Genomic DNA, 18,591 nt, shown 5'->3' on the forward strand with positions numbered 1-18,591 from the left:
TTCAATTTCCCTGCCAGCCTGAAATCACTCTAATTGAGGGTCACTGTTCTCTTATGACAGGAATGTGTATATACGTTCCCACTGTTTCTCCATGAGAGAGTTTTTGTTTTTGTTCTAAATTGGAGACAAATTTTGTTGCACTGTTGGTGTACTTCATTCAAAATATTAGAGGAGCAAAGGCAAATCTTGTGGCAACTTCAAAACAAACAGTTTTACTGCAATCCCAGCAAAATTATTAGAAGCTGCACATAAATTCCTCTAGGAACTATTGTGTGGTAAGCGTTCTTGAAATTCAATGGAAACCTATCATTCTTTCTTTAGAGATTTCCATGCCAGTTCATCTCTGCCTGCAAAGAGGGTGACGGTGGTTTGGTTAACTCTGCTTTAAATACTGTGTTGTTGTTTGCAGGTTGTTGATACTGGATATTGGAGAGCCAGGTTCTGCTTAGAGCAGGGGCAGGGAACCTTTTATCCCCCAGCCAGAGGGCTATCTCCAGTTTGGGGCAGCTTTTGAAGGTCATATTCTCTGCTCCAGAGGGTAGGACTCAAAACAATGACTTCAAAATTGCAAGAAAGGAGATGCTGATGAAACACCAGGAAGAGCTTTCTGACAGTAAGAGCTGTTAAACAGTGGAAGAGACTCCCTCAGGAGGTTGTGGACTCTCCTTCCTTGGAGGTTTTCAAGCAGAGGTTGGATGGCCATCAATCATGGCTGCTTTAGCTGCGATTCCTGCATTGCAGGGAGTTCGGCTAGATGACCCTTGGGGAACATTACAACTCTACATTTCTGTGATTTTAGGATATACTAGTGGTGAGCAAGGCCAATGTGGGCAAAGCAATTAATGTAAATTTTACCTTTGTAAAGTTGGCTAGATTAAACACATACAGACCCACAGAGCCAATGTGGTGTGGTGGTTAAGAGTGGTAGACTTGTAATCTGGTGAACCGGGTTCATGTCTCCGCTCCTCCACATGCAGCTGCTGGGTGACCTTGGGCTAGTTACACTTCTCTGAAGTCTCTCAGCCTCACTCACCTCACAGAGTGTTTGTTGTGGGGGAGGAAAGGAAAGGAGAGGAGCCACTTTGAGACTCCTTCTGGTAGTGATAAAGCAGGATATCAAATCCAAACTCCTCCTCCTCCTCCTCCTCCTCCTCCTCCTCCTCCTCCTCCTCCTCCTCCTCCTCCTCCTCCTCCTCCTCTTCTTCTCTAACCTCCTCCATCTAGGCAACCCAAGGGGCATTGTCAGAGTTCGAAGACACAGCCCAGCCCAGCCCAGCAAAAGTACTCAGAATACAAAGAAGGGAGAGTGATGGGCGTGATCAAAGGAGAGGAGGTGTGGCCTGGGGAGAATTCCAAGGGTCAGTTAGAGAGCTTGGAGAGTGGCATTTGGCCCCTGCCTGTCATTTCCTACCCCTGCCTTAATGACTAACTGTTGATCTCCCTCTCTGCTTCTCTCTCTCTCTGTCTGTCTGTCTCTATGAAGTTAAGGAGGTGCAAACCATTCGTCCTACATTTGCCTGGGAGTAAGTCTCACTGAACACAAGAATCAAGGCTTGCCAGGCCACACATGCTAGAAATAAGAAGTTCAAGTTGCCTCCATGAAGGTCTTCACGAGAATAAACTAAGACAAAGTCCTTAAATGCCAAGACATATAAGGTTGGAAAGCTTGCTACTTTCAAACAACTCGTTGGTCTAATAAAAGATCTTTTCTTTTTCCCTGTTGCCCTTTCTTTGCTTCTCATACTGAAAAATGTCACTCCAGTCATAGATAAGAAAAGATTAATGGAGTCTCTGGGAGACCCAGGAAAAGACCAAAGGCAATGACACTCTTCAGTAGTCAGAGCAAGGAGCTGAAATGTGGGAAGATTATTTCCAATTACCCATTGATACAATTATGGTCATGTCTACCAAGGCTTAAGCTGGGTAGAGGTAGGTCTTCTTATTGTGACAATTTAAAAATGAACTAAATCTCCCCATCCCTGTCTCACTAAGTAGGTGTGAGGTAAGAATACTTTGATTAACTGCCCAGGCAAAATATATTTGAAATCTGTTAAGTTGGAGGATGTGAGTCACTGTGAATAGTTTATGCCTGTGCGTGCTCTCTGAATTATTGAGCATATTCTTCTCTTTCCTAATATTTTTCAGGAGCATCTTTGGAATGGAATAGCTGTGTGTGCTGCAGAATAATAATAATAATAATAATAATAATAATAATAATAATAATAATAATAATAATAATAATATTCCTCTTAATGGTGGTCCATGCAAAACAATTGGTAATATCCAAATGCAGCTCTTACTTCCATGCACCCACTCAAATGGATACTTTTCCGCCCCCTACACAAGACCCATAAAGTAATAGTTGTGAGGGTCCAACAGTGATTTGTTTTATCATGTCCTTGCAGAAATTTCTGCTTAAGACAGAGATGGCCAGACTTCAGGTTTGTGGGATCTATTTTGTTTTTTCTCCACACTGAAATCTACCAAGGAGCTGCAAAATGGTGGCTATGAGTGTGGAGACAAATGCAGATGGCGACTAGGATGGAGACAATTTCTCCCTGCACCCTCCTAGCCAAAAACTGAAATAGCTTGTACAGACAATTGCAGCTCTACACAGGAGTTACTACAGATTGGGAAGTCTAATACAGAGCTTTAAAATCAGCCAGTACAGCTGCACAAAACCAGGTCATAGCCAACAGAGTACAATTCCTGTTTTACAGGTGAGAAATGCGGCGTTTGAGAGAAACATACAGCAAAAGGTCAGCCATCTCGGAGATTTTTCTTTATTTTAAAATGTGGCTATTGTTCAATTATTGGGAGTTAGATATACTGCAAATGCCCAGAGAACTATCAGCAGATTTTGATCTAACTTGCACTCACCCTGGTTTACAATGTGTTGTGTGACAACGTTTGTGACGTACAATAAAGATTTGATTTAATTTGACCCCCGTGTTGTTAGGAGGACCCTATTCCCCTCACACTGTTAAACTGCTCAGAATTGTAGTTGTTTGAGGGGAATTGGGGGTCTCCTGAGTCAACCTCATTTCCTTGAATAAAGGGTTAACTGCACTGACACCATGTGATTTATTGCTCACATGCTCCTTAAGAAGTAGAATTAGGGTTCAGTTTTAAGTCCTGGTTCTGGCTGTAGAGGAAGTACAGTTGGTGGTGACTTGTTAGAGGACTGAGGCCTATCAATATTAAACAGCTGGAATGAAGTAGCTACTAGAGGAGTAGGACTGCTGTATCCCATAAAGGTAAAGGGACCCCTGACCATTAGGTCCAGTCGTGACTGACTCTGGGGTTGCGGCGCTCATCTTGCTTTATTGGCCGAGGGGGGCGGCGTACAGCTTCTGGGTCATGTGGCCAGCATGACTAAGCCACTTCTGGCAAACCAGAGCAGCGCACGGAAACGCCGTTTACCTTCCCACCGGAGTGGTACCTATTTATCTACTTGCACGTTGGTGTGCTTTCGAACTGCTAGGTAGGCAGGAGCAGGGACCGAGCAACGGGAACTCACCCCGGCGCGGGGATTCGAACCTCCGACCTTCTGATCGGCAAGTCCTAGGCTCTGTGGTTTAACCCACAGCACCACCCGTGTCCCTCTGCTGTATCCCATACCCTCCAACATTTCTCCAATGAAAATAGGGATGTCCCATTACATAGTGATAATTTTATTATTTATACCCTACACATCTTATTGGGTTGCCCCAGCCACTCTGGACAGCTTCCAACACATATAAAAACATTAACAACAACAACAACAACAACAACAACAACAACAACAACAACAACAACAACAATTTATTATTTATACCCCGCCCATCTGGCTGAGTTTCCCCAGCCACTCTGGGCGACTCCCAATTGAGTGTTAAAAATACAGCATTAAATATTAAAAACTTCCCTAAACAGAGCTGCCTTCAGATGTCTTTTAAAGATAGGATAGATGCTTATTTCCTTGATATCTGAAGGCAGGGCGTTCCACAGGGTGGGCGCCACTACCGAGAAAGCCCTCTGTCTGGTTCCCTGTAACCTCACATCTCGCAATGAGGGAACCACCAGAAGGCCCTCGGCGTTGGATCTCAGTGTCCAGGCTGAACGATAAAACAGTAAACATTTTTTTTAAAAAAACCTTCCCTATGCAGGATTGCCTTCAGAAGGCTGAGAGGTTGGATAACTCCATATCCCCCAACATTTCTCCAATGAAAATAGGGACATCCTAAGGAAAAGTGGGACATTCCAGAATCAAATCAGAAACTGGGAGGGCTTCTCTAAATCAGCAACATCCCTGGAAAATAGGGACAATTGGAGGGTATGGTATCCTGAGGGTTCCCATTACTGTTTAGCTCAGCAAAGTCTACTGGTAAGTTCTTCTGGGTTTCAGTCTCATCACGCTGCGTAAAAAGGCAAGCCTCTTTCAAACCCTTGACTTTAAACTCAGCATTGCACACTGAACCCTGAAGGCTTCTTCCCTACTCCCTTCACCGGTAAAACAGCATGGAACGGAATGATTTTCTGTATCCCCCACTTTTATACTCAATCCCCCCCTCTTGCAAGCTGCTCTTCTGCTTACGGGGTTCAAAATGTGTCTGCAAGAGCAATCGTCAAGTTGAAACCAGGAGGTGTGGGTGAGAAATGAGTGCTTTAAAAGGGAGGGGGGGAAATGGCTGGTGGGGAAAGAGTTAAACCTTCCGATTTCCCCCCACTCTAAATCGCTCCCTCCTCAAACAGCCTTTCCCACTCCTTCTTTATTAAAATGTCCACTAGGATTTAGTTGCACTCAAATGCATGTAATGTTTTATTAGGTCCTTAGTATGATTAAATAAATTGAGAAATTAAGCTTGCTTTCTTCTTTTTTTCTAATCCTCTTCAGGAGAACTCATGCTAGCATCACAGTCTGAATTAACCTGACATGCTTAAATAAAACACTTCACAAACAGTTCTGACCTCCAGCATGTTAATCTTATTCACGGAATGTTTACCTATAATTATTCCTGCTGCCATCCTTCCCTGAGAGCATAAAACACATGGAAGAAAGAGGAGCTCTTTCTACATTCCCCCCATGTCAATACGCAGGTTTAGTTTAACCGTGACACCTGTACTAGCTTATCAGCAGTTTACACATTAAAGAAATGAGAGAGGGGATATTTTTGGGTGGGTGGGTATGTGTGTGAGAGAGATCACAGTTCAAATTGATTCTTAAATCAGTCTTGAATGTGAGCATAAACTTGTTGAAAAGCTGGAAAATTTCCCCTTAATTAATCCCTTAGAGAATAATTAGTGCAGCTGAAAATATAAAATTTAAATCTCCCAGGTGGATTTCTTTATATTAGTCTCATGGAGCACTAATAAAACTTACTACACTTCCTAAGAGCTAATGCACTTGTAAAGTGACCAGAGCATAAAATAGGTAAAGGTACCCCTGCCCGTACGGGCCAGTCTTGACAGACTCTAGGGTTGTGCGCTCATCTCACTCTAGAGGCTGGGAGCCAGCGCTGTCCGCAGACTTCCGGGTCACGTGGCCAGCGTGACGAAGCTGCTCTTGCGAGCCGGTGCCAGAGCAGCACACGGAACGCCGTTTACCTTCCCGCTATAAAGCGGTACCTATTTATCTACTTGCACCCGGGAGTGCTTTCGAACTGCCAGGTGGGCAGGACCTGTGACCGAACGATGGGAGCTCACCCTGCTGCGGGGATTCGAACCGCCAACCATGCGATCGGCAGGTCCTAGGCGCTGAGGTTTTACCCACAGCGCCACCCGCGTCCTGGGTCCCATAAAATATTTGTGTAATAATCCAAAAAATATAGTGTGAATCAAGAAGCCCATTTAAATAAACACATCAGAAGAAGTAGTCACTTCCTGATTCTGTACAGTGGTTGAATGTTAAAATATTCATCCTGCTTCCCTTAGTGATGTGGTCATTTATATCATGGAAATTCATTTATTTAAGATTAGGAGGTGTGCAGAAAAGTCACACCTTTTCTGTCCTGTTCTAAAAAGGAAATGCAGAGATTTTACATGTGTGAATTCATCTACCTCTTACTGTGCCATATACATATGATTTATGCCTTAAACCATATATACGTGACACAGAAGGAGGTAGGTGAACCTGTCAGTTTCAGTTTCTCGTTTTTGCAATTTTCAGTTCTCCATATTTTTCTTTTTAAGTCATGAAAATTTGCCAGCATTTTCATGCAAATTTCTCTTAATATACACATTTTCCTATGCAATTTTCCCTAATATAATGCATTTTATGTTACATTCATTAAAACTTCATTTTTGTGCAAAGTTTTCCTTAATGTATGTATTTTGGAGAACTGCATCATAAAAATTGGAGATGTACAAATGGAGGATAGCTGTAAACTTATTGTTTTGGAAACTGCACATCAGGTGTACGCTACAGAACTTTGTGCCATGCCATGCTAAAGGTATAGGTAAAGGGACCCCTGACCATTAGGCCCAGTCGTGACTGACTCTGGGGTTGCGGCGCTCATCTGGCTTTATTGGCTGAGGGAGCCGGTGTACAGCTTCCGGGTCATGATTAAGCCGCTTCTGCCAAACCAGAGCAGCACACGGAAACGCCGTTTACCTTCCAGCCGGAGCAGTACCTATTTATCTACTTGCACTTTGACGTGCTTTCGAACTGCTAGGTTGGCAGGAGCAGGGACTGAGCAACAGGAGCTCACCCCGTCGCAGGTATTGGAACCACCGACCTTCTGATCGGCAAGTCCTAGGCTCTGGGGTTTAACCCACAGCACCACCAGCGTCCCTGCCCTGGCATGCTAGGTTTCCACTAATAAGGAATGTGTGAGTTGATGAAGCATTGAACATTTGATTGGTTCCTCAACTACATTCTAGAGAGAACGTCCCATCTGCTTATCTGTAGACATCATGTGAAGTGAAGGTGAATAGGCACACATGCCACCCAACTCTATGCATATTTATTTGTGGATCAATGGGTGTTGTTGTTGTTTAGTCGTTTAGTCGTGTCCGACTCTTCGTGACCCCATGGACCAGAGCACGCCAGGCACTCCTGTCCTCCACTGCCTCCCGCAGTTTGATCAAACTCATGCTGGTAGCTTCAAGAACACCATCCAACCATCTCATTCTCTGTCGTCCCCTTCTCCTTGTGCCCTCCATCTTTCCCAACATCAGGGTCTTTTCCAGGGAGTCTTCTCTTCTCATGAGGTGGCCAAAGTATTGGAGCCTCAGCTTCACGATCTGTCCTTCCAGTGAGCGCTCAGGGCTGATTTCCTTCAGAATGGAGAGGTTTGATCTCCTTGCAGACCATGGGACTCTCAAGAGTCTCCTCCAGCACCATAATTCAAAAGCATCAATTCTTTGGCGATCAGCCTTCTTGATGGTCCAGCTCTCACTTCCATACATCACTACTGGGAAAACCATGGCTTTTACTATACGGACCTTTGTTGGCAAGGTGATGTCTCTGCTTTTTAAGATGTTGTCTAGGTTTGCCATCGCCTTTCTCCCAAGGAGCAGGCGTCTTTTAATTTCGTGACTGCTGTCACCATCTGCACTGATCATGGAGCCCAAGAAAGTAAAATCTCTCACTGCCTCCATTTCTTCCCCTTCTATTTGCCAGGAGGTGATGGGCCCAGTGGCCATGATCTTCGTTTTTTTGATGTTGAGCTTCAGACCATATTTTGCGCTCTCCTCTTTCACCCTCATTAAAAGGTTCTTTAATTCCTCTTCACTTTCTGCCATCAAGGTTGTGTCATCTGCATATCTGAGGTTGTTGATATTTCTTCCGGCAATCTTAATTCCAGCTTGGGATTCATCCAGCCCAGCCTTTCGCATGATGAATTCTGCATATAAGTTAAATAAGCAGGGAGACAATATACAGCCTTGCCGTACTCCTTTCCCAATTTTGAACCAATCAGTTGTTCCATATCCAGTTCTAACTGTAGCTTCTTGTCCCACATAGAGATTTCTCAGGAGACAGATGAGGTGATCAGGCACTCCCATTTCTTTAAGAACTTGCCATAGTTTGCTGTGGTCAACACAGTCAATGGGTGTAGAACTTGTTAAATCTTGCAGCTCACAAACAAATAGGAAATATGAGGGGTGGAAGATAAAAAAATATCTGGCAGAATTTCTCAGCATTGTGATTGGAAAATGAACACCCTACTCTTCCTTCTGCGTCACCAGCACCATGGGTGGAAGTGAAACTCTAACAAACTCTGGTATCAGAAGCCCTACATGGAAGCACAACAGGACTATCCCCTGTCTCCTTCCCACAAGTCCTAAAATTGCCTGGGGTGGTAAAAAACCCCCTCTAGAATAGCACATGCAGTGGGGATCATTCTGATACGCTTGCACAGACGGAATGTTTGTAATATTGTGGCATTGAATTATTTTCTTTTTCTTTCCTTTATTCCCCTTTAACAAAAATTATTACTGCAACGGCCAATCGGTAGATGTATAAACGGGCTGGGAACTGCCGCTCTGAGAGGGGTCTCCTAGCAAACGACAGCACCCAGGATTCTTTGCAGGAAGCCATGCCTGTCAAAGTGGTATAAGAGTGCTATAAATGAATTGGTGTGTATGTGACCTTAGAAGGTGTCCCTTGTCGCCTTAGTTCACTGGTCTTCAGCCCTGTGCCTACAGTTTCCATCCTCCCAAGCCAGCTTAGCCAGTGGTGATGGGAATTGTAGTCAGACAGAACCTGGTGACCCAAGGTTGAAGAACGCTGCCTGAGCTGTGCTACTGGATGGTTGAAGAAAAATCCCTAGTGCCTTTAGTTGGCATTCCATTTCTTAGAAGTTTCTTACCCAAATATGTTCAGTACTATTTTTTTTTTATATATAGAATTGTACCTTGCCACAAAACAATGAATGGATGGGGAAGCAGACAAGACATGGGTGACCTTTCTTAGAAAGAGTAAATGAAAGTAGGTTTCCTAGAATTTGGGGGATGTTACCTTTTGATTCAGGCAAATAAGGACCAAATGTGTGGTTTTTTTATTTTTAAAAAGACTAAGCTTTTGCTCTCAAGTAAAATTCCTTTAAAAGTATGTAGTCAAAGGGGAACGGTAATCTTTATAGCCGGAGGGTTTCATGACATGTCTGTTTTATTGCTTAGAAACAGTCAGCTCAACCTAGCCCTGGTGGAGCTTCACTTAAACTAAGTGAGGCACACACAGGAGAGAGATTTAGATCAATAGGCTTGTATTGACATAAAGTAATGCTTATATGTGTGCCATTAAACCAATGACCCCTTTCCTCCTAAACTTTTTATGCTTAGCTGCAACTGTATTCGGAGGGGCAAAATCCAGAATGGAGAACTCTCAATAAAGCTAAAACGAAGATAATAGAACTAATAATGGCCACAACAAAAATTAAAAGTTAGTAACTTTCACCCACTTAATAGAAATATTTACCTGCGTTCACCTCTATCCGTACATACACACTCAGAAAGCAGTGACATCAACTGGCAATTACAGGCCAGTAAATCTTAGCTTCAGAGTGCAAACTGACCTTCACCTCCTGCTCATTCCGCTGATTAAATGGACATATTTACCTATGACGCAAGATTGTTCTAAGCTTTGTTTAACCTTCTTTTTTGGGGTACTCATTATCCCATACATCTCAACAGGCTGTGAAAAAGACTTCTGGGTTAGGCACTGGAGATAAGTGGATGTGAACAGGGAGGTTTTGAAGGAAGGTTTTCAAAAGGGGTTCAACATTTGTTTGTGTGAAACATATTAACATACATACGACACAGTTAGATGATCCGAAGGTACACAAACCAGTTCATCTGCTGAATCTAATCTGAGTTGACCTGATCCTGTCTATTGTCTGCGCCGGATCCTGCCTGGGAATCCCTGTGTAAAACACTCTGAGCTCTTTAGGGGAAGGATGCAATAAATGAGGAGCTATGCAGATGGTGACAGCAGTCACAAAATTAAAAGATGCCTGCTTCTTGGGAGGAAAGCAATGACAAACCTAGACAGCATCTTAAAAAGTAGAGACATCACCTTGCCAACAAAGTTCCATATAGTTAAAGCTATGGTTTTCCCAGTAGTGATGTATGGAAGTGAGAGCTGGAAGTGAGAGAAGGCTGATCGCCGAAGAATGGATGCTTTTGAATTATGGTGCTGGAGGAGACTCTTGAGAGTCCCATGGACTGCAAGAAGATCAAACCTCTCCATTCTTAAGGAAATCAGCCCTGAGTGCTCACCGGAAGGACAGATCCTGAAGCTGAGACTCCAATACTTTGGCCACCTCATGAGAAGAGAAGACTCCCTGGAAAAGACCCTGATGTTGGGAAACATGGAGGGCACAAGGAGAAGGTGAAGACAGAGGACGAGATGGTTGGACAATGTTCACGAAGCTACGAACATGAGTTTGACCAAACTGCGGGAGGCAGTGGAAGACAGGAGTGCCTGGTGTGCTCTGGTCCATGGGGTCACGAAGAGTCGGACACGACTAAATGACTAAACAACAACAACACATTTTGTCTGCTATTTTAGACACACTTTATCCAAGTATATGCAACCTGTACACATTACTTGGCTGGAGAACTGCAGCTCTACCCCAGCAGAGTGACTCTCCCATCTCTCATTGGGCCGAAACTGACATCCAATCTACACTGGATAGGGAGTTTGGATTGCACCCTGTTACGTTGGGAGCAATCAACTGAATGCATAGAAACTCCAAATGATACACAAATGCCCAACTCATTCTCTCTGCACCAAACATGAATATCAAGCACATTCAGGCGAACAAGCTTAGATAGAAGCCTTCCTGCCATAGGGAACCCTGTAGCATTCGCTTCAGAATTTGCTCCACACTCAGAAGTCAAGCCAGTACACGCAGAGATGTTGGGGTAGGTTTTTTGGGGTGCTCTCCACTCCATTCCTGTTTAAGCACACAAGTATTCACCTAAATGCATTAAAATGGCTACCGAATAGTTTGAAATGCGGGAAATGAGTTCAGTCTAGAATTGCACCCACCTTTCTTTAGAAGTGTAACATGTGATTTATTTTGTCAAAAACTGTTATTCTGTAGAGGATGATTGCAAATGTTTGAAATGCTCTAAGTCTTTTGGAGACGCAGCAGAGGGTGACTAAAATTTCCAGAGTCCATCTGGAAACTTAGCAAGATAAACATATTGTTCATGAAGATTGAACTCGCTCTCCAAATTACCGTTTCTCAGAATACACCATCTCATAAATTAGAAGTCTTCTAAACTGCATGTTGCCCATGTTTCTGTAATGTAGCTTAATTGTGACAAATGTTTTTAATTGTTTTCCAGCAATTGCAAGCATCTCGTTTTTGTGTGTGGAGACATCTCTGTCTGAATTTTTTTAAAGGTAATGTGTGTTAGTGTTAAAAGATTTGTCCTTTCCTTTTATGCCAGGATCTGTCAATCTGCTCCTTGAAAAGGTTACTTGCCTGGTTGCTTGACTAAATTATAAGTTAAAACATCTGTATTCGCTACTTCATGAATGAAGGCTCTAACGCTATGAGCTAATCTATTCCAACTGATTCTTGTCTGGAAAAATAAATTCCTTGTTCGGTGGTGAATGGAAAGAAGAAAAATGGAGAAGGGGAGCATTAACCACTACTTGCTTTATAGCTTTAACAATTTAGCTAATTCTCTTGTTTGGCAGTTGATGGTGGCCAATTAGATTTCAAAAGGCTTCTTGACGTTTCTGCTGTGCTATTCTCCTACAAGTGTGAAGTGAGCTATAACTGCAAAAACTATTTTCTTAGCTGTTGAGCTGGCCTATAATTGTTCTTCCAGATTCCCGGGGGGAATCTAGTGGCTGGGCAGCCCTTTCTCCCGTTTTCCTTCATTAGCATGTGGCTAAAGCTATACATGGCAGACATTTTGATATGGCCCCAAACAGTGATCCAATAGGGCTATACTGTTTTATTGCCTTTTGACTTCTTTGGTGGCATGTTGGGGGTAAGGGTGAGAGATATAACTTTGGCAGTCTATCAGAATATAACAATGGGGACATCTCCCCACTTTGTTCCTTTGGAACAGGTTCCTCAGGTTCATGTTGGCCATAGGGCTTTGGATTGACTTGGGTTTCTATGTGAATTGAGTGCTGTAGATCAACTCTCCTTTCACACAAGGACTTTTGACACTGCAAAGGGACTTTCCCTCCCTCTCCTCCCTTTGTGCACCCATAGAACATATTTAGGTGGTACACAGGGCAGAGTGTGCAGGGAAAGGAGAAATAAGAAACTTCTGTTGCTCAACGAAAAGTAATTACCTTAGTGGGACTGTTTTGTTGGGTACTGCCCTATGTTTGGTTGCTGGAAGTTGGTGCTAAAAATGAGTTAGAATGAAATTTTGCATGAATTGCTCAAAATAATACAAGTAATGATAATAAGTAAATAACAATAAGATGATGATCATGATGACAACTACTGCTACCACTACTACTAAGAATTTGGATTATGTATTGTGAAGTGTGTTTGACTCTGAAGGCAAGTGGAGTCTTGTTAAATTTTAAGGGAAATGAATTAAGTATCAGCTTGCCAAATTCAGTGTTTCACATTTTAAACTGTATCCGTTACTGGTAATGTTGAGGTGAGGGGGATGGCAAATTAGAAGGAAAGGCCCTTCAATATAAACAGCTACTATTCCATTCAAATCTTCACTTCTACCCCCAGTTTTCTATTCAGGCCTGGTTTTGTACTGGTCTGTATTCAGAAGCCAAACCGCTGATCTGTATAGTAGAGAGGGAGGAGAATTCACACTTTACAAAATAATACACGAAACCGAAACACAGTTTTTCTTTGAAATATTCACTTCTCCAAATTTTGGATCAAAGCTCAAGTATAAAAAAAAGTTTAGAAAAAATGCAAATGAAATTTGGTTTGCATGTGGCAAACGTGGATTTGCCCTACATATATCAGGCAGGTAAGTGTATATTCCTCCTGGTGGGGAACACAATTCTTTTAACAGGTAGACAGGATAAACAAACGAAAGGGTTTGCCAGCATGCCACATCTGAGGAGGGCCCAGATCCACTTTGGAATTCCAGAGCACCACTTTCAGCAAGCCCAAATGGTGGGATTCATAATCCAAGAAAAGAGAGATAATGTCTTCCAGATGACAACTTTCTGCATGGCAGTCAGGAGCCTTAAGCAAGAGAGAATTTTTCATTAACATTCAGATTACTTGTCATTTTGATTCACACTCTCTAAGGAAGCTAATTTGGACTGCAGCCAGCCTTACAGTGTGATGACAACACAACATGTTCCCCCACCTCTCCTTCGTTGCTAATGATTCCTTGAATGGCAGCTGTGGTCTCTGAGCTCAGCATGACACGTTTTACCCACCGATGTCAGAGCTGCTGTAGGCTTCGTTCTTGTCCTCTCCTCATCCTGCTGGTCTTGCACTGCCTCCTGATCATGTCTGTGCCTGCACATGCACCAGTCGCATACATATGTTTCGGCTTATTTGTTGTCTGTCATAGTGTAGAGTATGCAGCAAGAGATGACCGTTTTCAAAACTACCCATGCTAGCTGTTATGGCCACCAGAATCTGAGGCAAAAGTATGCAAAGCCATTCTCAAACTTTGAATTTTTTATGCACAGTTTTTCAATTGGTATCCTATGACTTCCAAGACAGGCATTTGCTGGAAGTGTTACTAGGGTTAAGGCCTCAAAGCATTCCTCTGGCAGCCTAGCTCAGGCAACCAATGTCTAACGCAGCCCTTTGCCCTTTGCCAACCTGGTGCCCTCCCAGAGAGCCTTTCCCAGAGAGCCAGTGTGGTGTAGTGGTTAAGAGCATTAGATTCGTAATCTGGTGAACCCGGTTCATGTCTCTGCTCCTCCACATGCAGCTGCTGGGTGACCTTGGGCTGGTCACACTACTTGAAGTCTCTCAGCCTCACTCACCTCACAGAGTGTTTGTTGTGGGGGAGGAAGGGAAAGGAGAATGTGAGCCGCTTTGAGACTCCTTCGGGTAGTGATAAAGCGGGATATCAAATCCAAACTCCTCCTCCTCCTCCCTATGTTTTCAACTACAACTCCCATCAGCCCCAGTGAGAAATATTCTGAAAGGGGAAGATCAAAAGGCCTTCACTCTTTAGAGGATGACAATTGTGCATGGATTCCATCAGTGTCGTATTGGAGCTTTTCTTATCAGATGTGGAAATGAGTGAAGGCTCTGTATCTTGAAGGAAAGCAAGTTTGGAAAGCCTAACTCAACAGTTCACTCCTCCTTCCAAGCCCATTACAAATTGGGGCCCTGGCCTCTTTGAGGATCAGCCCAGGTAAGGGCCATAACACCTGCCTTACATGCAAAAGAGCCCAGCTTCAATCCCTGGTGTCTCCAGGCAGGCCTGGGAGAGAACCTAGTGGCATAGTGTGTGGAGGCACCACAGGGTGGTTGCCCTGGGCTCAAAATTGTTAGGGGTGCAAAATTTCAACACCCGGTGCTGCCTCAGTACAGCTGTGCACTTTTGCTGCTGGGCTCCATTGAAAATGGCTTCTCCGTGTGAACCAGGAACTGACTGCACAGAATGACTCTTCTTTGCTCTGCAGTTGCGATCTTCCAGGTGACACGGATACCATTGGGCTGTCGAATGTGCACGTGTACTCCATTAGTTTCCCCCTCTCCCTCCCAGTCCTTTGCATGGCCCTGGGAGCTAGCAACCCGTGCTATGCCACTGAGAAAACCTTATCTGAAATATGGGGTGCCAGTCAGTGGCAACAATAGTGAATGAGAATGAGATGTACTAAATACCGTATTTTTCGCTCTATAACACGCACCCGACCATAACACGCACATAGTTTTTAGAGGAGGAAAATCCGTAGGCATGCCACCCGTAGGCATTCCCTCCATAACACGCACAGACATTTCCCCTTACTTTTTAGGAGGAAAAAAGTGAGTGTTATGGTGCAAAGAATACGGTATGTATCGGGATCACCTCTCTGAAAGCCCTTTCCACCACTAGCATGCCCACCATTGACATTGTGTCCCATCACCTAACGAAAGATGTTTAGAGTGATAAAACAGTGTGGGTGGGTGATAACGACTCGACAGTTCAGCAATCCAAGGCAGAAGATAGAGATTGTCTGTGCATCTCCCAGGTAATAGTTTGTGGCTCTTGATGAATCTTGGCTTGCTTCCCTGACTCTCGGTGTGCTATTAATATTTTGAAGTTGGTTTAATTTTGCTGATCCTCTCATGCACCTTTTTTTTATGTAAATGCCCATAAGCCTCTTTCTGTGTGAACAAGAATTTTTACATAATAAAAGCACCAGGGTGAATCCGTGGTTACTGGCACAGAGCAGAAAATTCATCCATTTTATATCAGGATTTAATTTGAAAGTCTGGATTACTTAAAATGCATTTTTTCCCTACATCTGACCTACTTTTTAAATCTTTAATATTCCAATTTGATTTCTTCACAACATGGTGCTTGAAGATATGCCCGCTCCAGCCAGCTTCTAACTAGTAACGTAATTCTGTGCTGGGTGGAAGAAAAAGAGAGTTTACAACAGCACATGAGAAAGATCAAGCACTGCAAAATCCCCCAAATACCATTTCCGCACTGATATAAAATTCACATTTTGCCCACAAAAAGTTCTCTGATTTTTGAAGATGATCTCAAGTGGAGACTAGTGAGGGCTAATTAATAACTAGACAACCCCCAGTTTAGTATAGACATTTTTGTTGTTTTTAATAACACCTTTAGCTACTAATGAAATTGGGCCAGAGCTCCAACTTTCCTTTCTAACCTTCCTTCTGACTCAAAACTAAGGAATCTGCCCATACTGAATCAGACCACTGGTCCATCTGGCTCAACCGTTCCCAACCCGACACCCTCCCACTATTTTGGACTACAACAACCAACAGACCCAGCCAGCATGGCCAATGATCAGGGGTTACGGGTGTTGTAATCTATTCCCAGGCCTCCTTGGAGGTGCCGGGGTTTGAAGTTCTGTATGCAAAGTGTATGCCCTACTGCTGACCTATGACTCTGGCACTAAAGGACTAAGACAATACAATATTCCTGCTATTCCTGACATTTAGGCAGGAGTACGGGTGGCTCTGGGGTTAAACCACAGAGCCTAGGACTTGCTGATCAGAAGGTCGGTGGTTCTAATCCCCATGACGGGGTGAGCTCTCGTTGCTCGGTCCCTGCTCCTGCCAACCTAGCAGTTCGAAAGCACGTCAAAGTGCAAGTAGATAAATAAATACCGCTCCAGTGGGAAGGTAAACAGCATTTCCGTGCGCTGCTCTGGTTCGCCAGAAGCGGCTTAGTCCTGCTGGCCACATGACCTGGAAGCTGTACGCCGGCTCCCTCGGCCAGTAAAGCGAGATGAGCATTGCAACCCCAGAGTCAGTCACGACTGGACCTAATGGTCAGGGTCCCTTTACCTTTACCTTTACAAATGCTTACTATACTCCAAAATTGTATTTGGAATCACTGCGATCAATATCCCTTGTTAACTGCTCCTTTTATAGTAAATTTCTCTCTCTGTCTCTCTCTGCCCCCCCTCTCTCTCTCTCTCACACACACACACAAAATAAAGTGGGATGTGTTGAGGAGTCTTCATTTTCTTACCCCTTTCATCTAGTGTTAGGCCACTTTACATGATACGATTTACAGGATGTATGCTACAGATGGATGCTGTAGCTAAATTATAATATTCCACACATGAGGAGACATGATTTTATTTTGTGGGCCACCTGGAGAAGTTCGATTAACTTAATATATGCCGCAGCAAAATAATAATTATAATTGTAATAAAAAATAGAATTGGTCAAGTTCCCTGCCATGTGTATTCTTAGCATCAGTACGATTATAAAGATGATACGGGACCATTTTTAACTTTGCTGGCTTCAGGATGTGCAGCGGAGGCCTGCATTCGTTCCTGTGCTAAAAATGTGACATGTGCAGCTGCCTTCTGTCTCCAGTCTATTGAACTGAATGTTGATAATATGAAACATATCTTTTCTTTTTTTAAAAAAGTCCCTGGCTGTACAACTGTAAGACAGAAGCTCTTGCAATATATTTTGCACATCAGATGAGATCCATTGTTCAGCTGTTGATGTGTATCTGGAGACACGTGCATTACAAGTAATGGAGTTATTTGTTAGGCACATGTCTGGTCATATGAAAGGTGTTGTTTGTTAAGGTTTCTCCACTGGTTCTAGTGGGCTAGAGCAAGCAATAAAAGTGCCTCAGGGAGCTCTCTGTTTGTGTCAGTGTACATGTTCCTGTTCATAAGTTGATATATTTTCAATGGTTTCCCTAAGAATGTAAGTTATAAACTGCACACCTTGGAGCTAAATACAGCTTGGAAATTGATGTTCAGCATACAGCTGCATTGAAGGAGACTTAACAGCACAATCCTAACCATGTCTATTCAGAAGTAAGTCCTCATAACAGGACTTATTCCCAAGTAAGTGGAGTTTTTTTGCTCTCAGCAATCTATCTGGTTAGCCATGCTGACTTAAGCTCACCCCATTTGCAAAAAGAAGAAGTTGGGAGTCTGAGTCAGTTCCTTTGTGCAGTGGACACTGACTTTAAGTTAACAATTTTATTAATTTTTTCACAACGAAGTAAGCTATAGGAAAATGACTTTACAGCAGGAGCACCCAACTTTTTTTGTCTTTCCAAAAATTCTAAGAAATCGACGTGTGTGCCACAAAATACCCATTTCACAGAAGGAAATAGGACAATGCTCAGTTATCCCCATGGGCAAAACACACCCACCTGAAAATGAAGAAAACACAGACGAAAAAAATGCAGGCACCCCCCTCTGCCCCCAAACTCTCATTTTAAAAAATTGGCAGGGGGCCTTAGTAGTCACCAAAAAGGAGATATTTGAAGGCACAATGGGTATCCCAGTTCTATAGAGTCTTATTTGGTCCTATTATTTCAGTAGGTGAAAGCCTTTGTCACACTGAGGGGCTTCAGATTCTGAGCTTTTAACTGAACTGTAAGAGATCCCCCCCCAACCTGCAACCCCAAAAAGGGCACAGGAAGAACCTGGGCTGTGGCTTTGGGCATCTCTGGTCAGTCTGCATGGCTTTGTCTTTTGAGTTGTCCCCGAACGGCTGGGAAAGCACTTACATAGCAGAGCCTTCCCAGTCCTCTTTGCCCAGCTCTAGCATCAGCTTCTCCCCCCCTTTAAAAAGCGACAGTATTTTCAGCACAGTTCCACGGCCAACTAATGTGCATAAAAATGCACGTACTAGGGTAAAGCGTGCATCAAAATGCATATATCAGTGAAGATAACATGCATTGCATTAGGGAATAAAATGCATTGCATTAGGGAAAATTGCTTTGCAAAACTGTGTATACTCAGCAAAATTGCATTCAGAAATGAACATGCTAGGAGAAATACGTACTGAAATGCTGGTGAATTTTCACGAGGACTTTAAAAAAAACAAACAAGCCACAGACTGATGCAGAAATATAGAGAACCTAAGGCTGGAAAAATGAGAAAGCAAAACTGATACATTTTCCCATTCCTTGCACACCTGGAAGCAGTAGAATGAGTTTGTGAACCAGGATGTGCAACTTCCAGGCAGTCTGAAGTTCTAGCACTACTCTCTTTTCCTTTTTCAAATTACCGGTAAGTAGTAGCTA

The 18,591-nt window shown here is 43.3% G+C and overlaps 1 long non-coding RNA gene across 4 annotated transcripts in view; it reads left to right on the plus strand.

Moving 5' to 3' along the window:
* Positions 1-18,591, plus strand: part of LOC308584470 — a 479,498-nt gene that overhangs the window by 53,119 nt on the left and 407,788 nt on the right. For 3 of the 4 annotated variants that reach the window (XR_014006808.1, XR_014006809.1, XR_014006810.1), the window contains exon 2: positions 11,275-11,332. The exons of the other annotated variant lie outside the window; for it this stretch is intronic. This is a non-coding gene — a long non-coding RNA (uncharacterized lncRNA). The remainder of the gene's footprint in view (positions 1-11,274; positions 11,333-18,591) is intronic. 4 annotated transcript variants of the gene reach the window in all.

This window comes from Podarcis bocagei (assembly GCF_964188305.1).
Source record: "Podarcis bocagei genome assembly, chromosome: 3".
NCBI classification, from domain to species: Eukaryota; Metazoa; Chordata; class Lepidosauria; order Squamata; family Lacertidae; genus Podarcis; species Podarcis bocagei.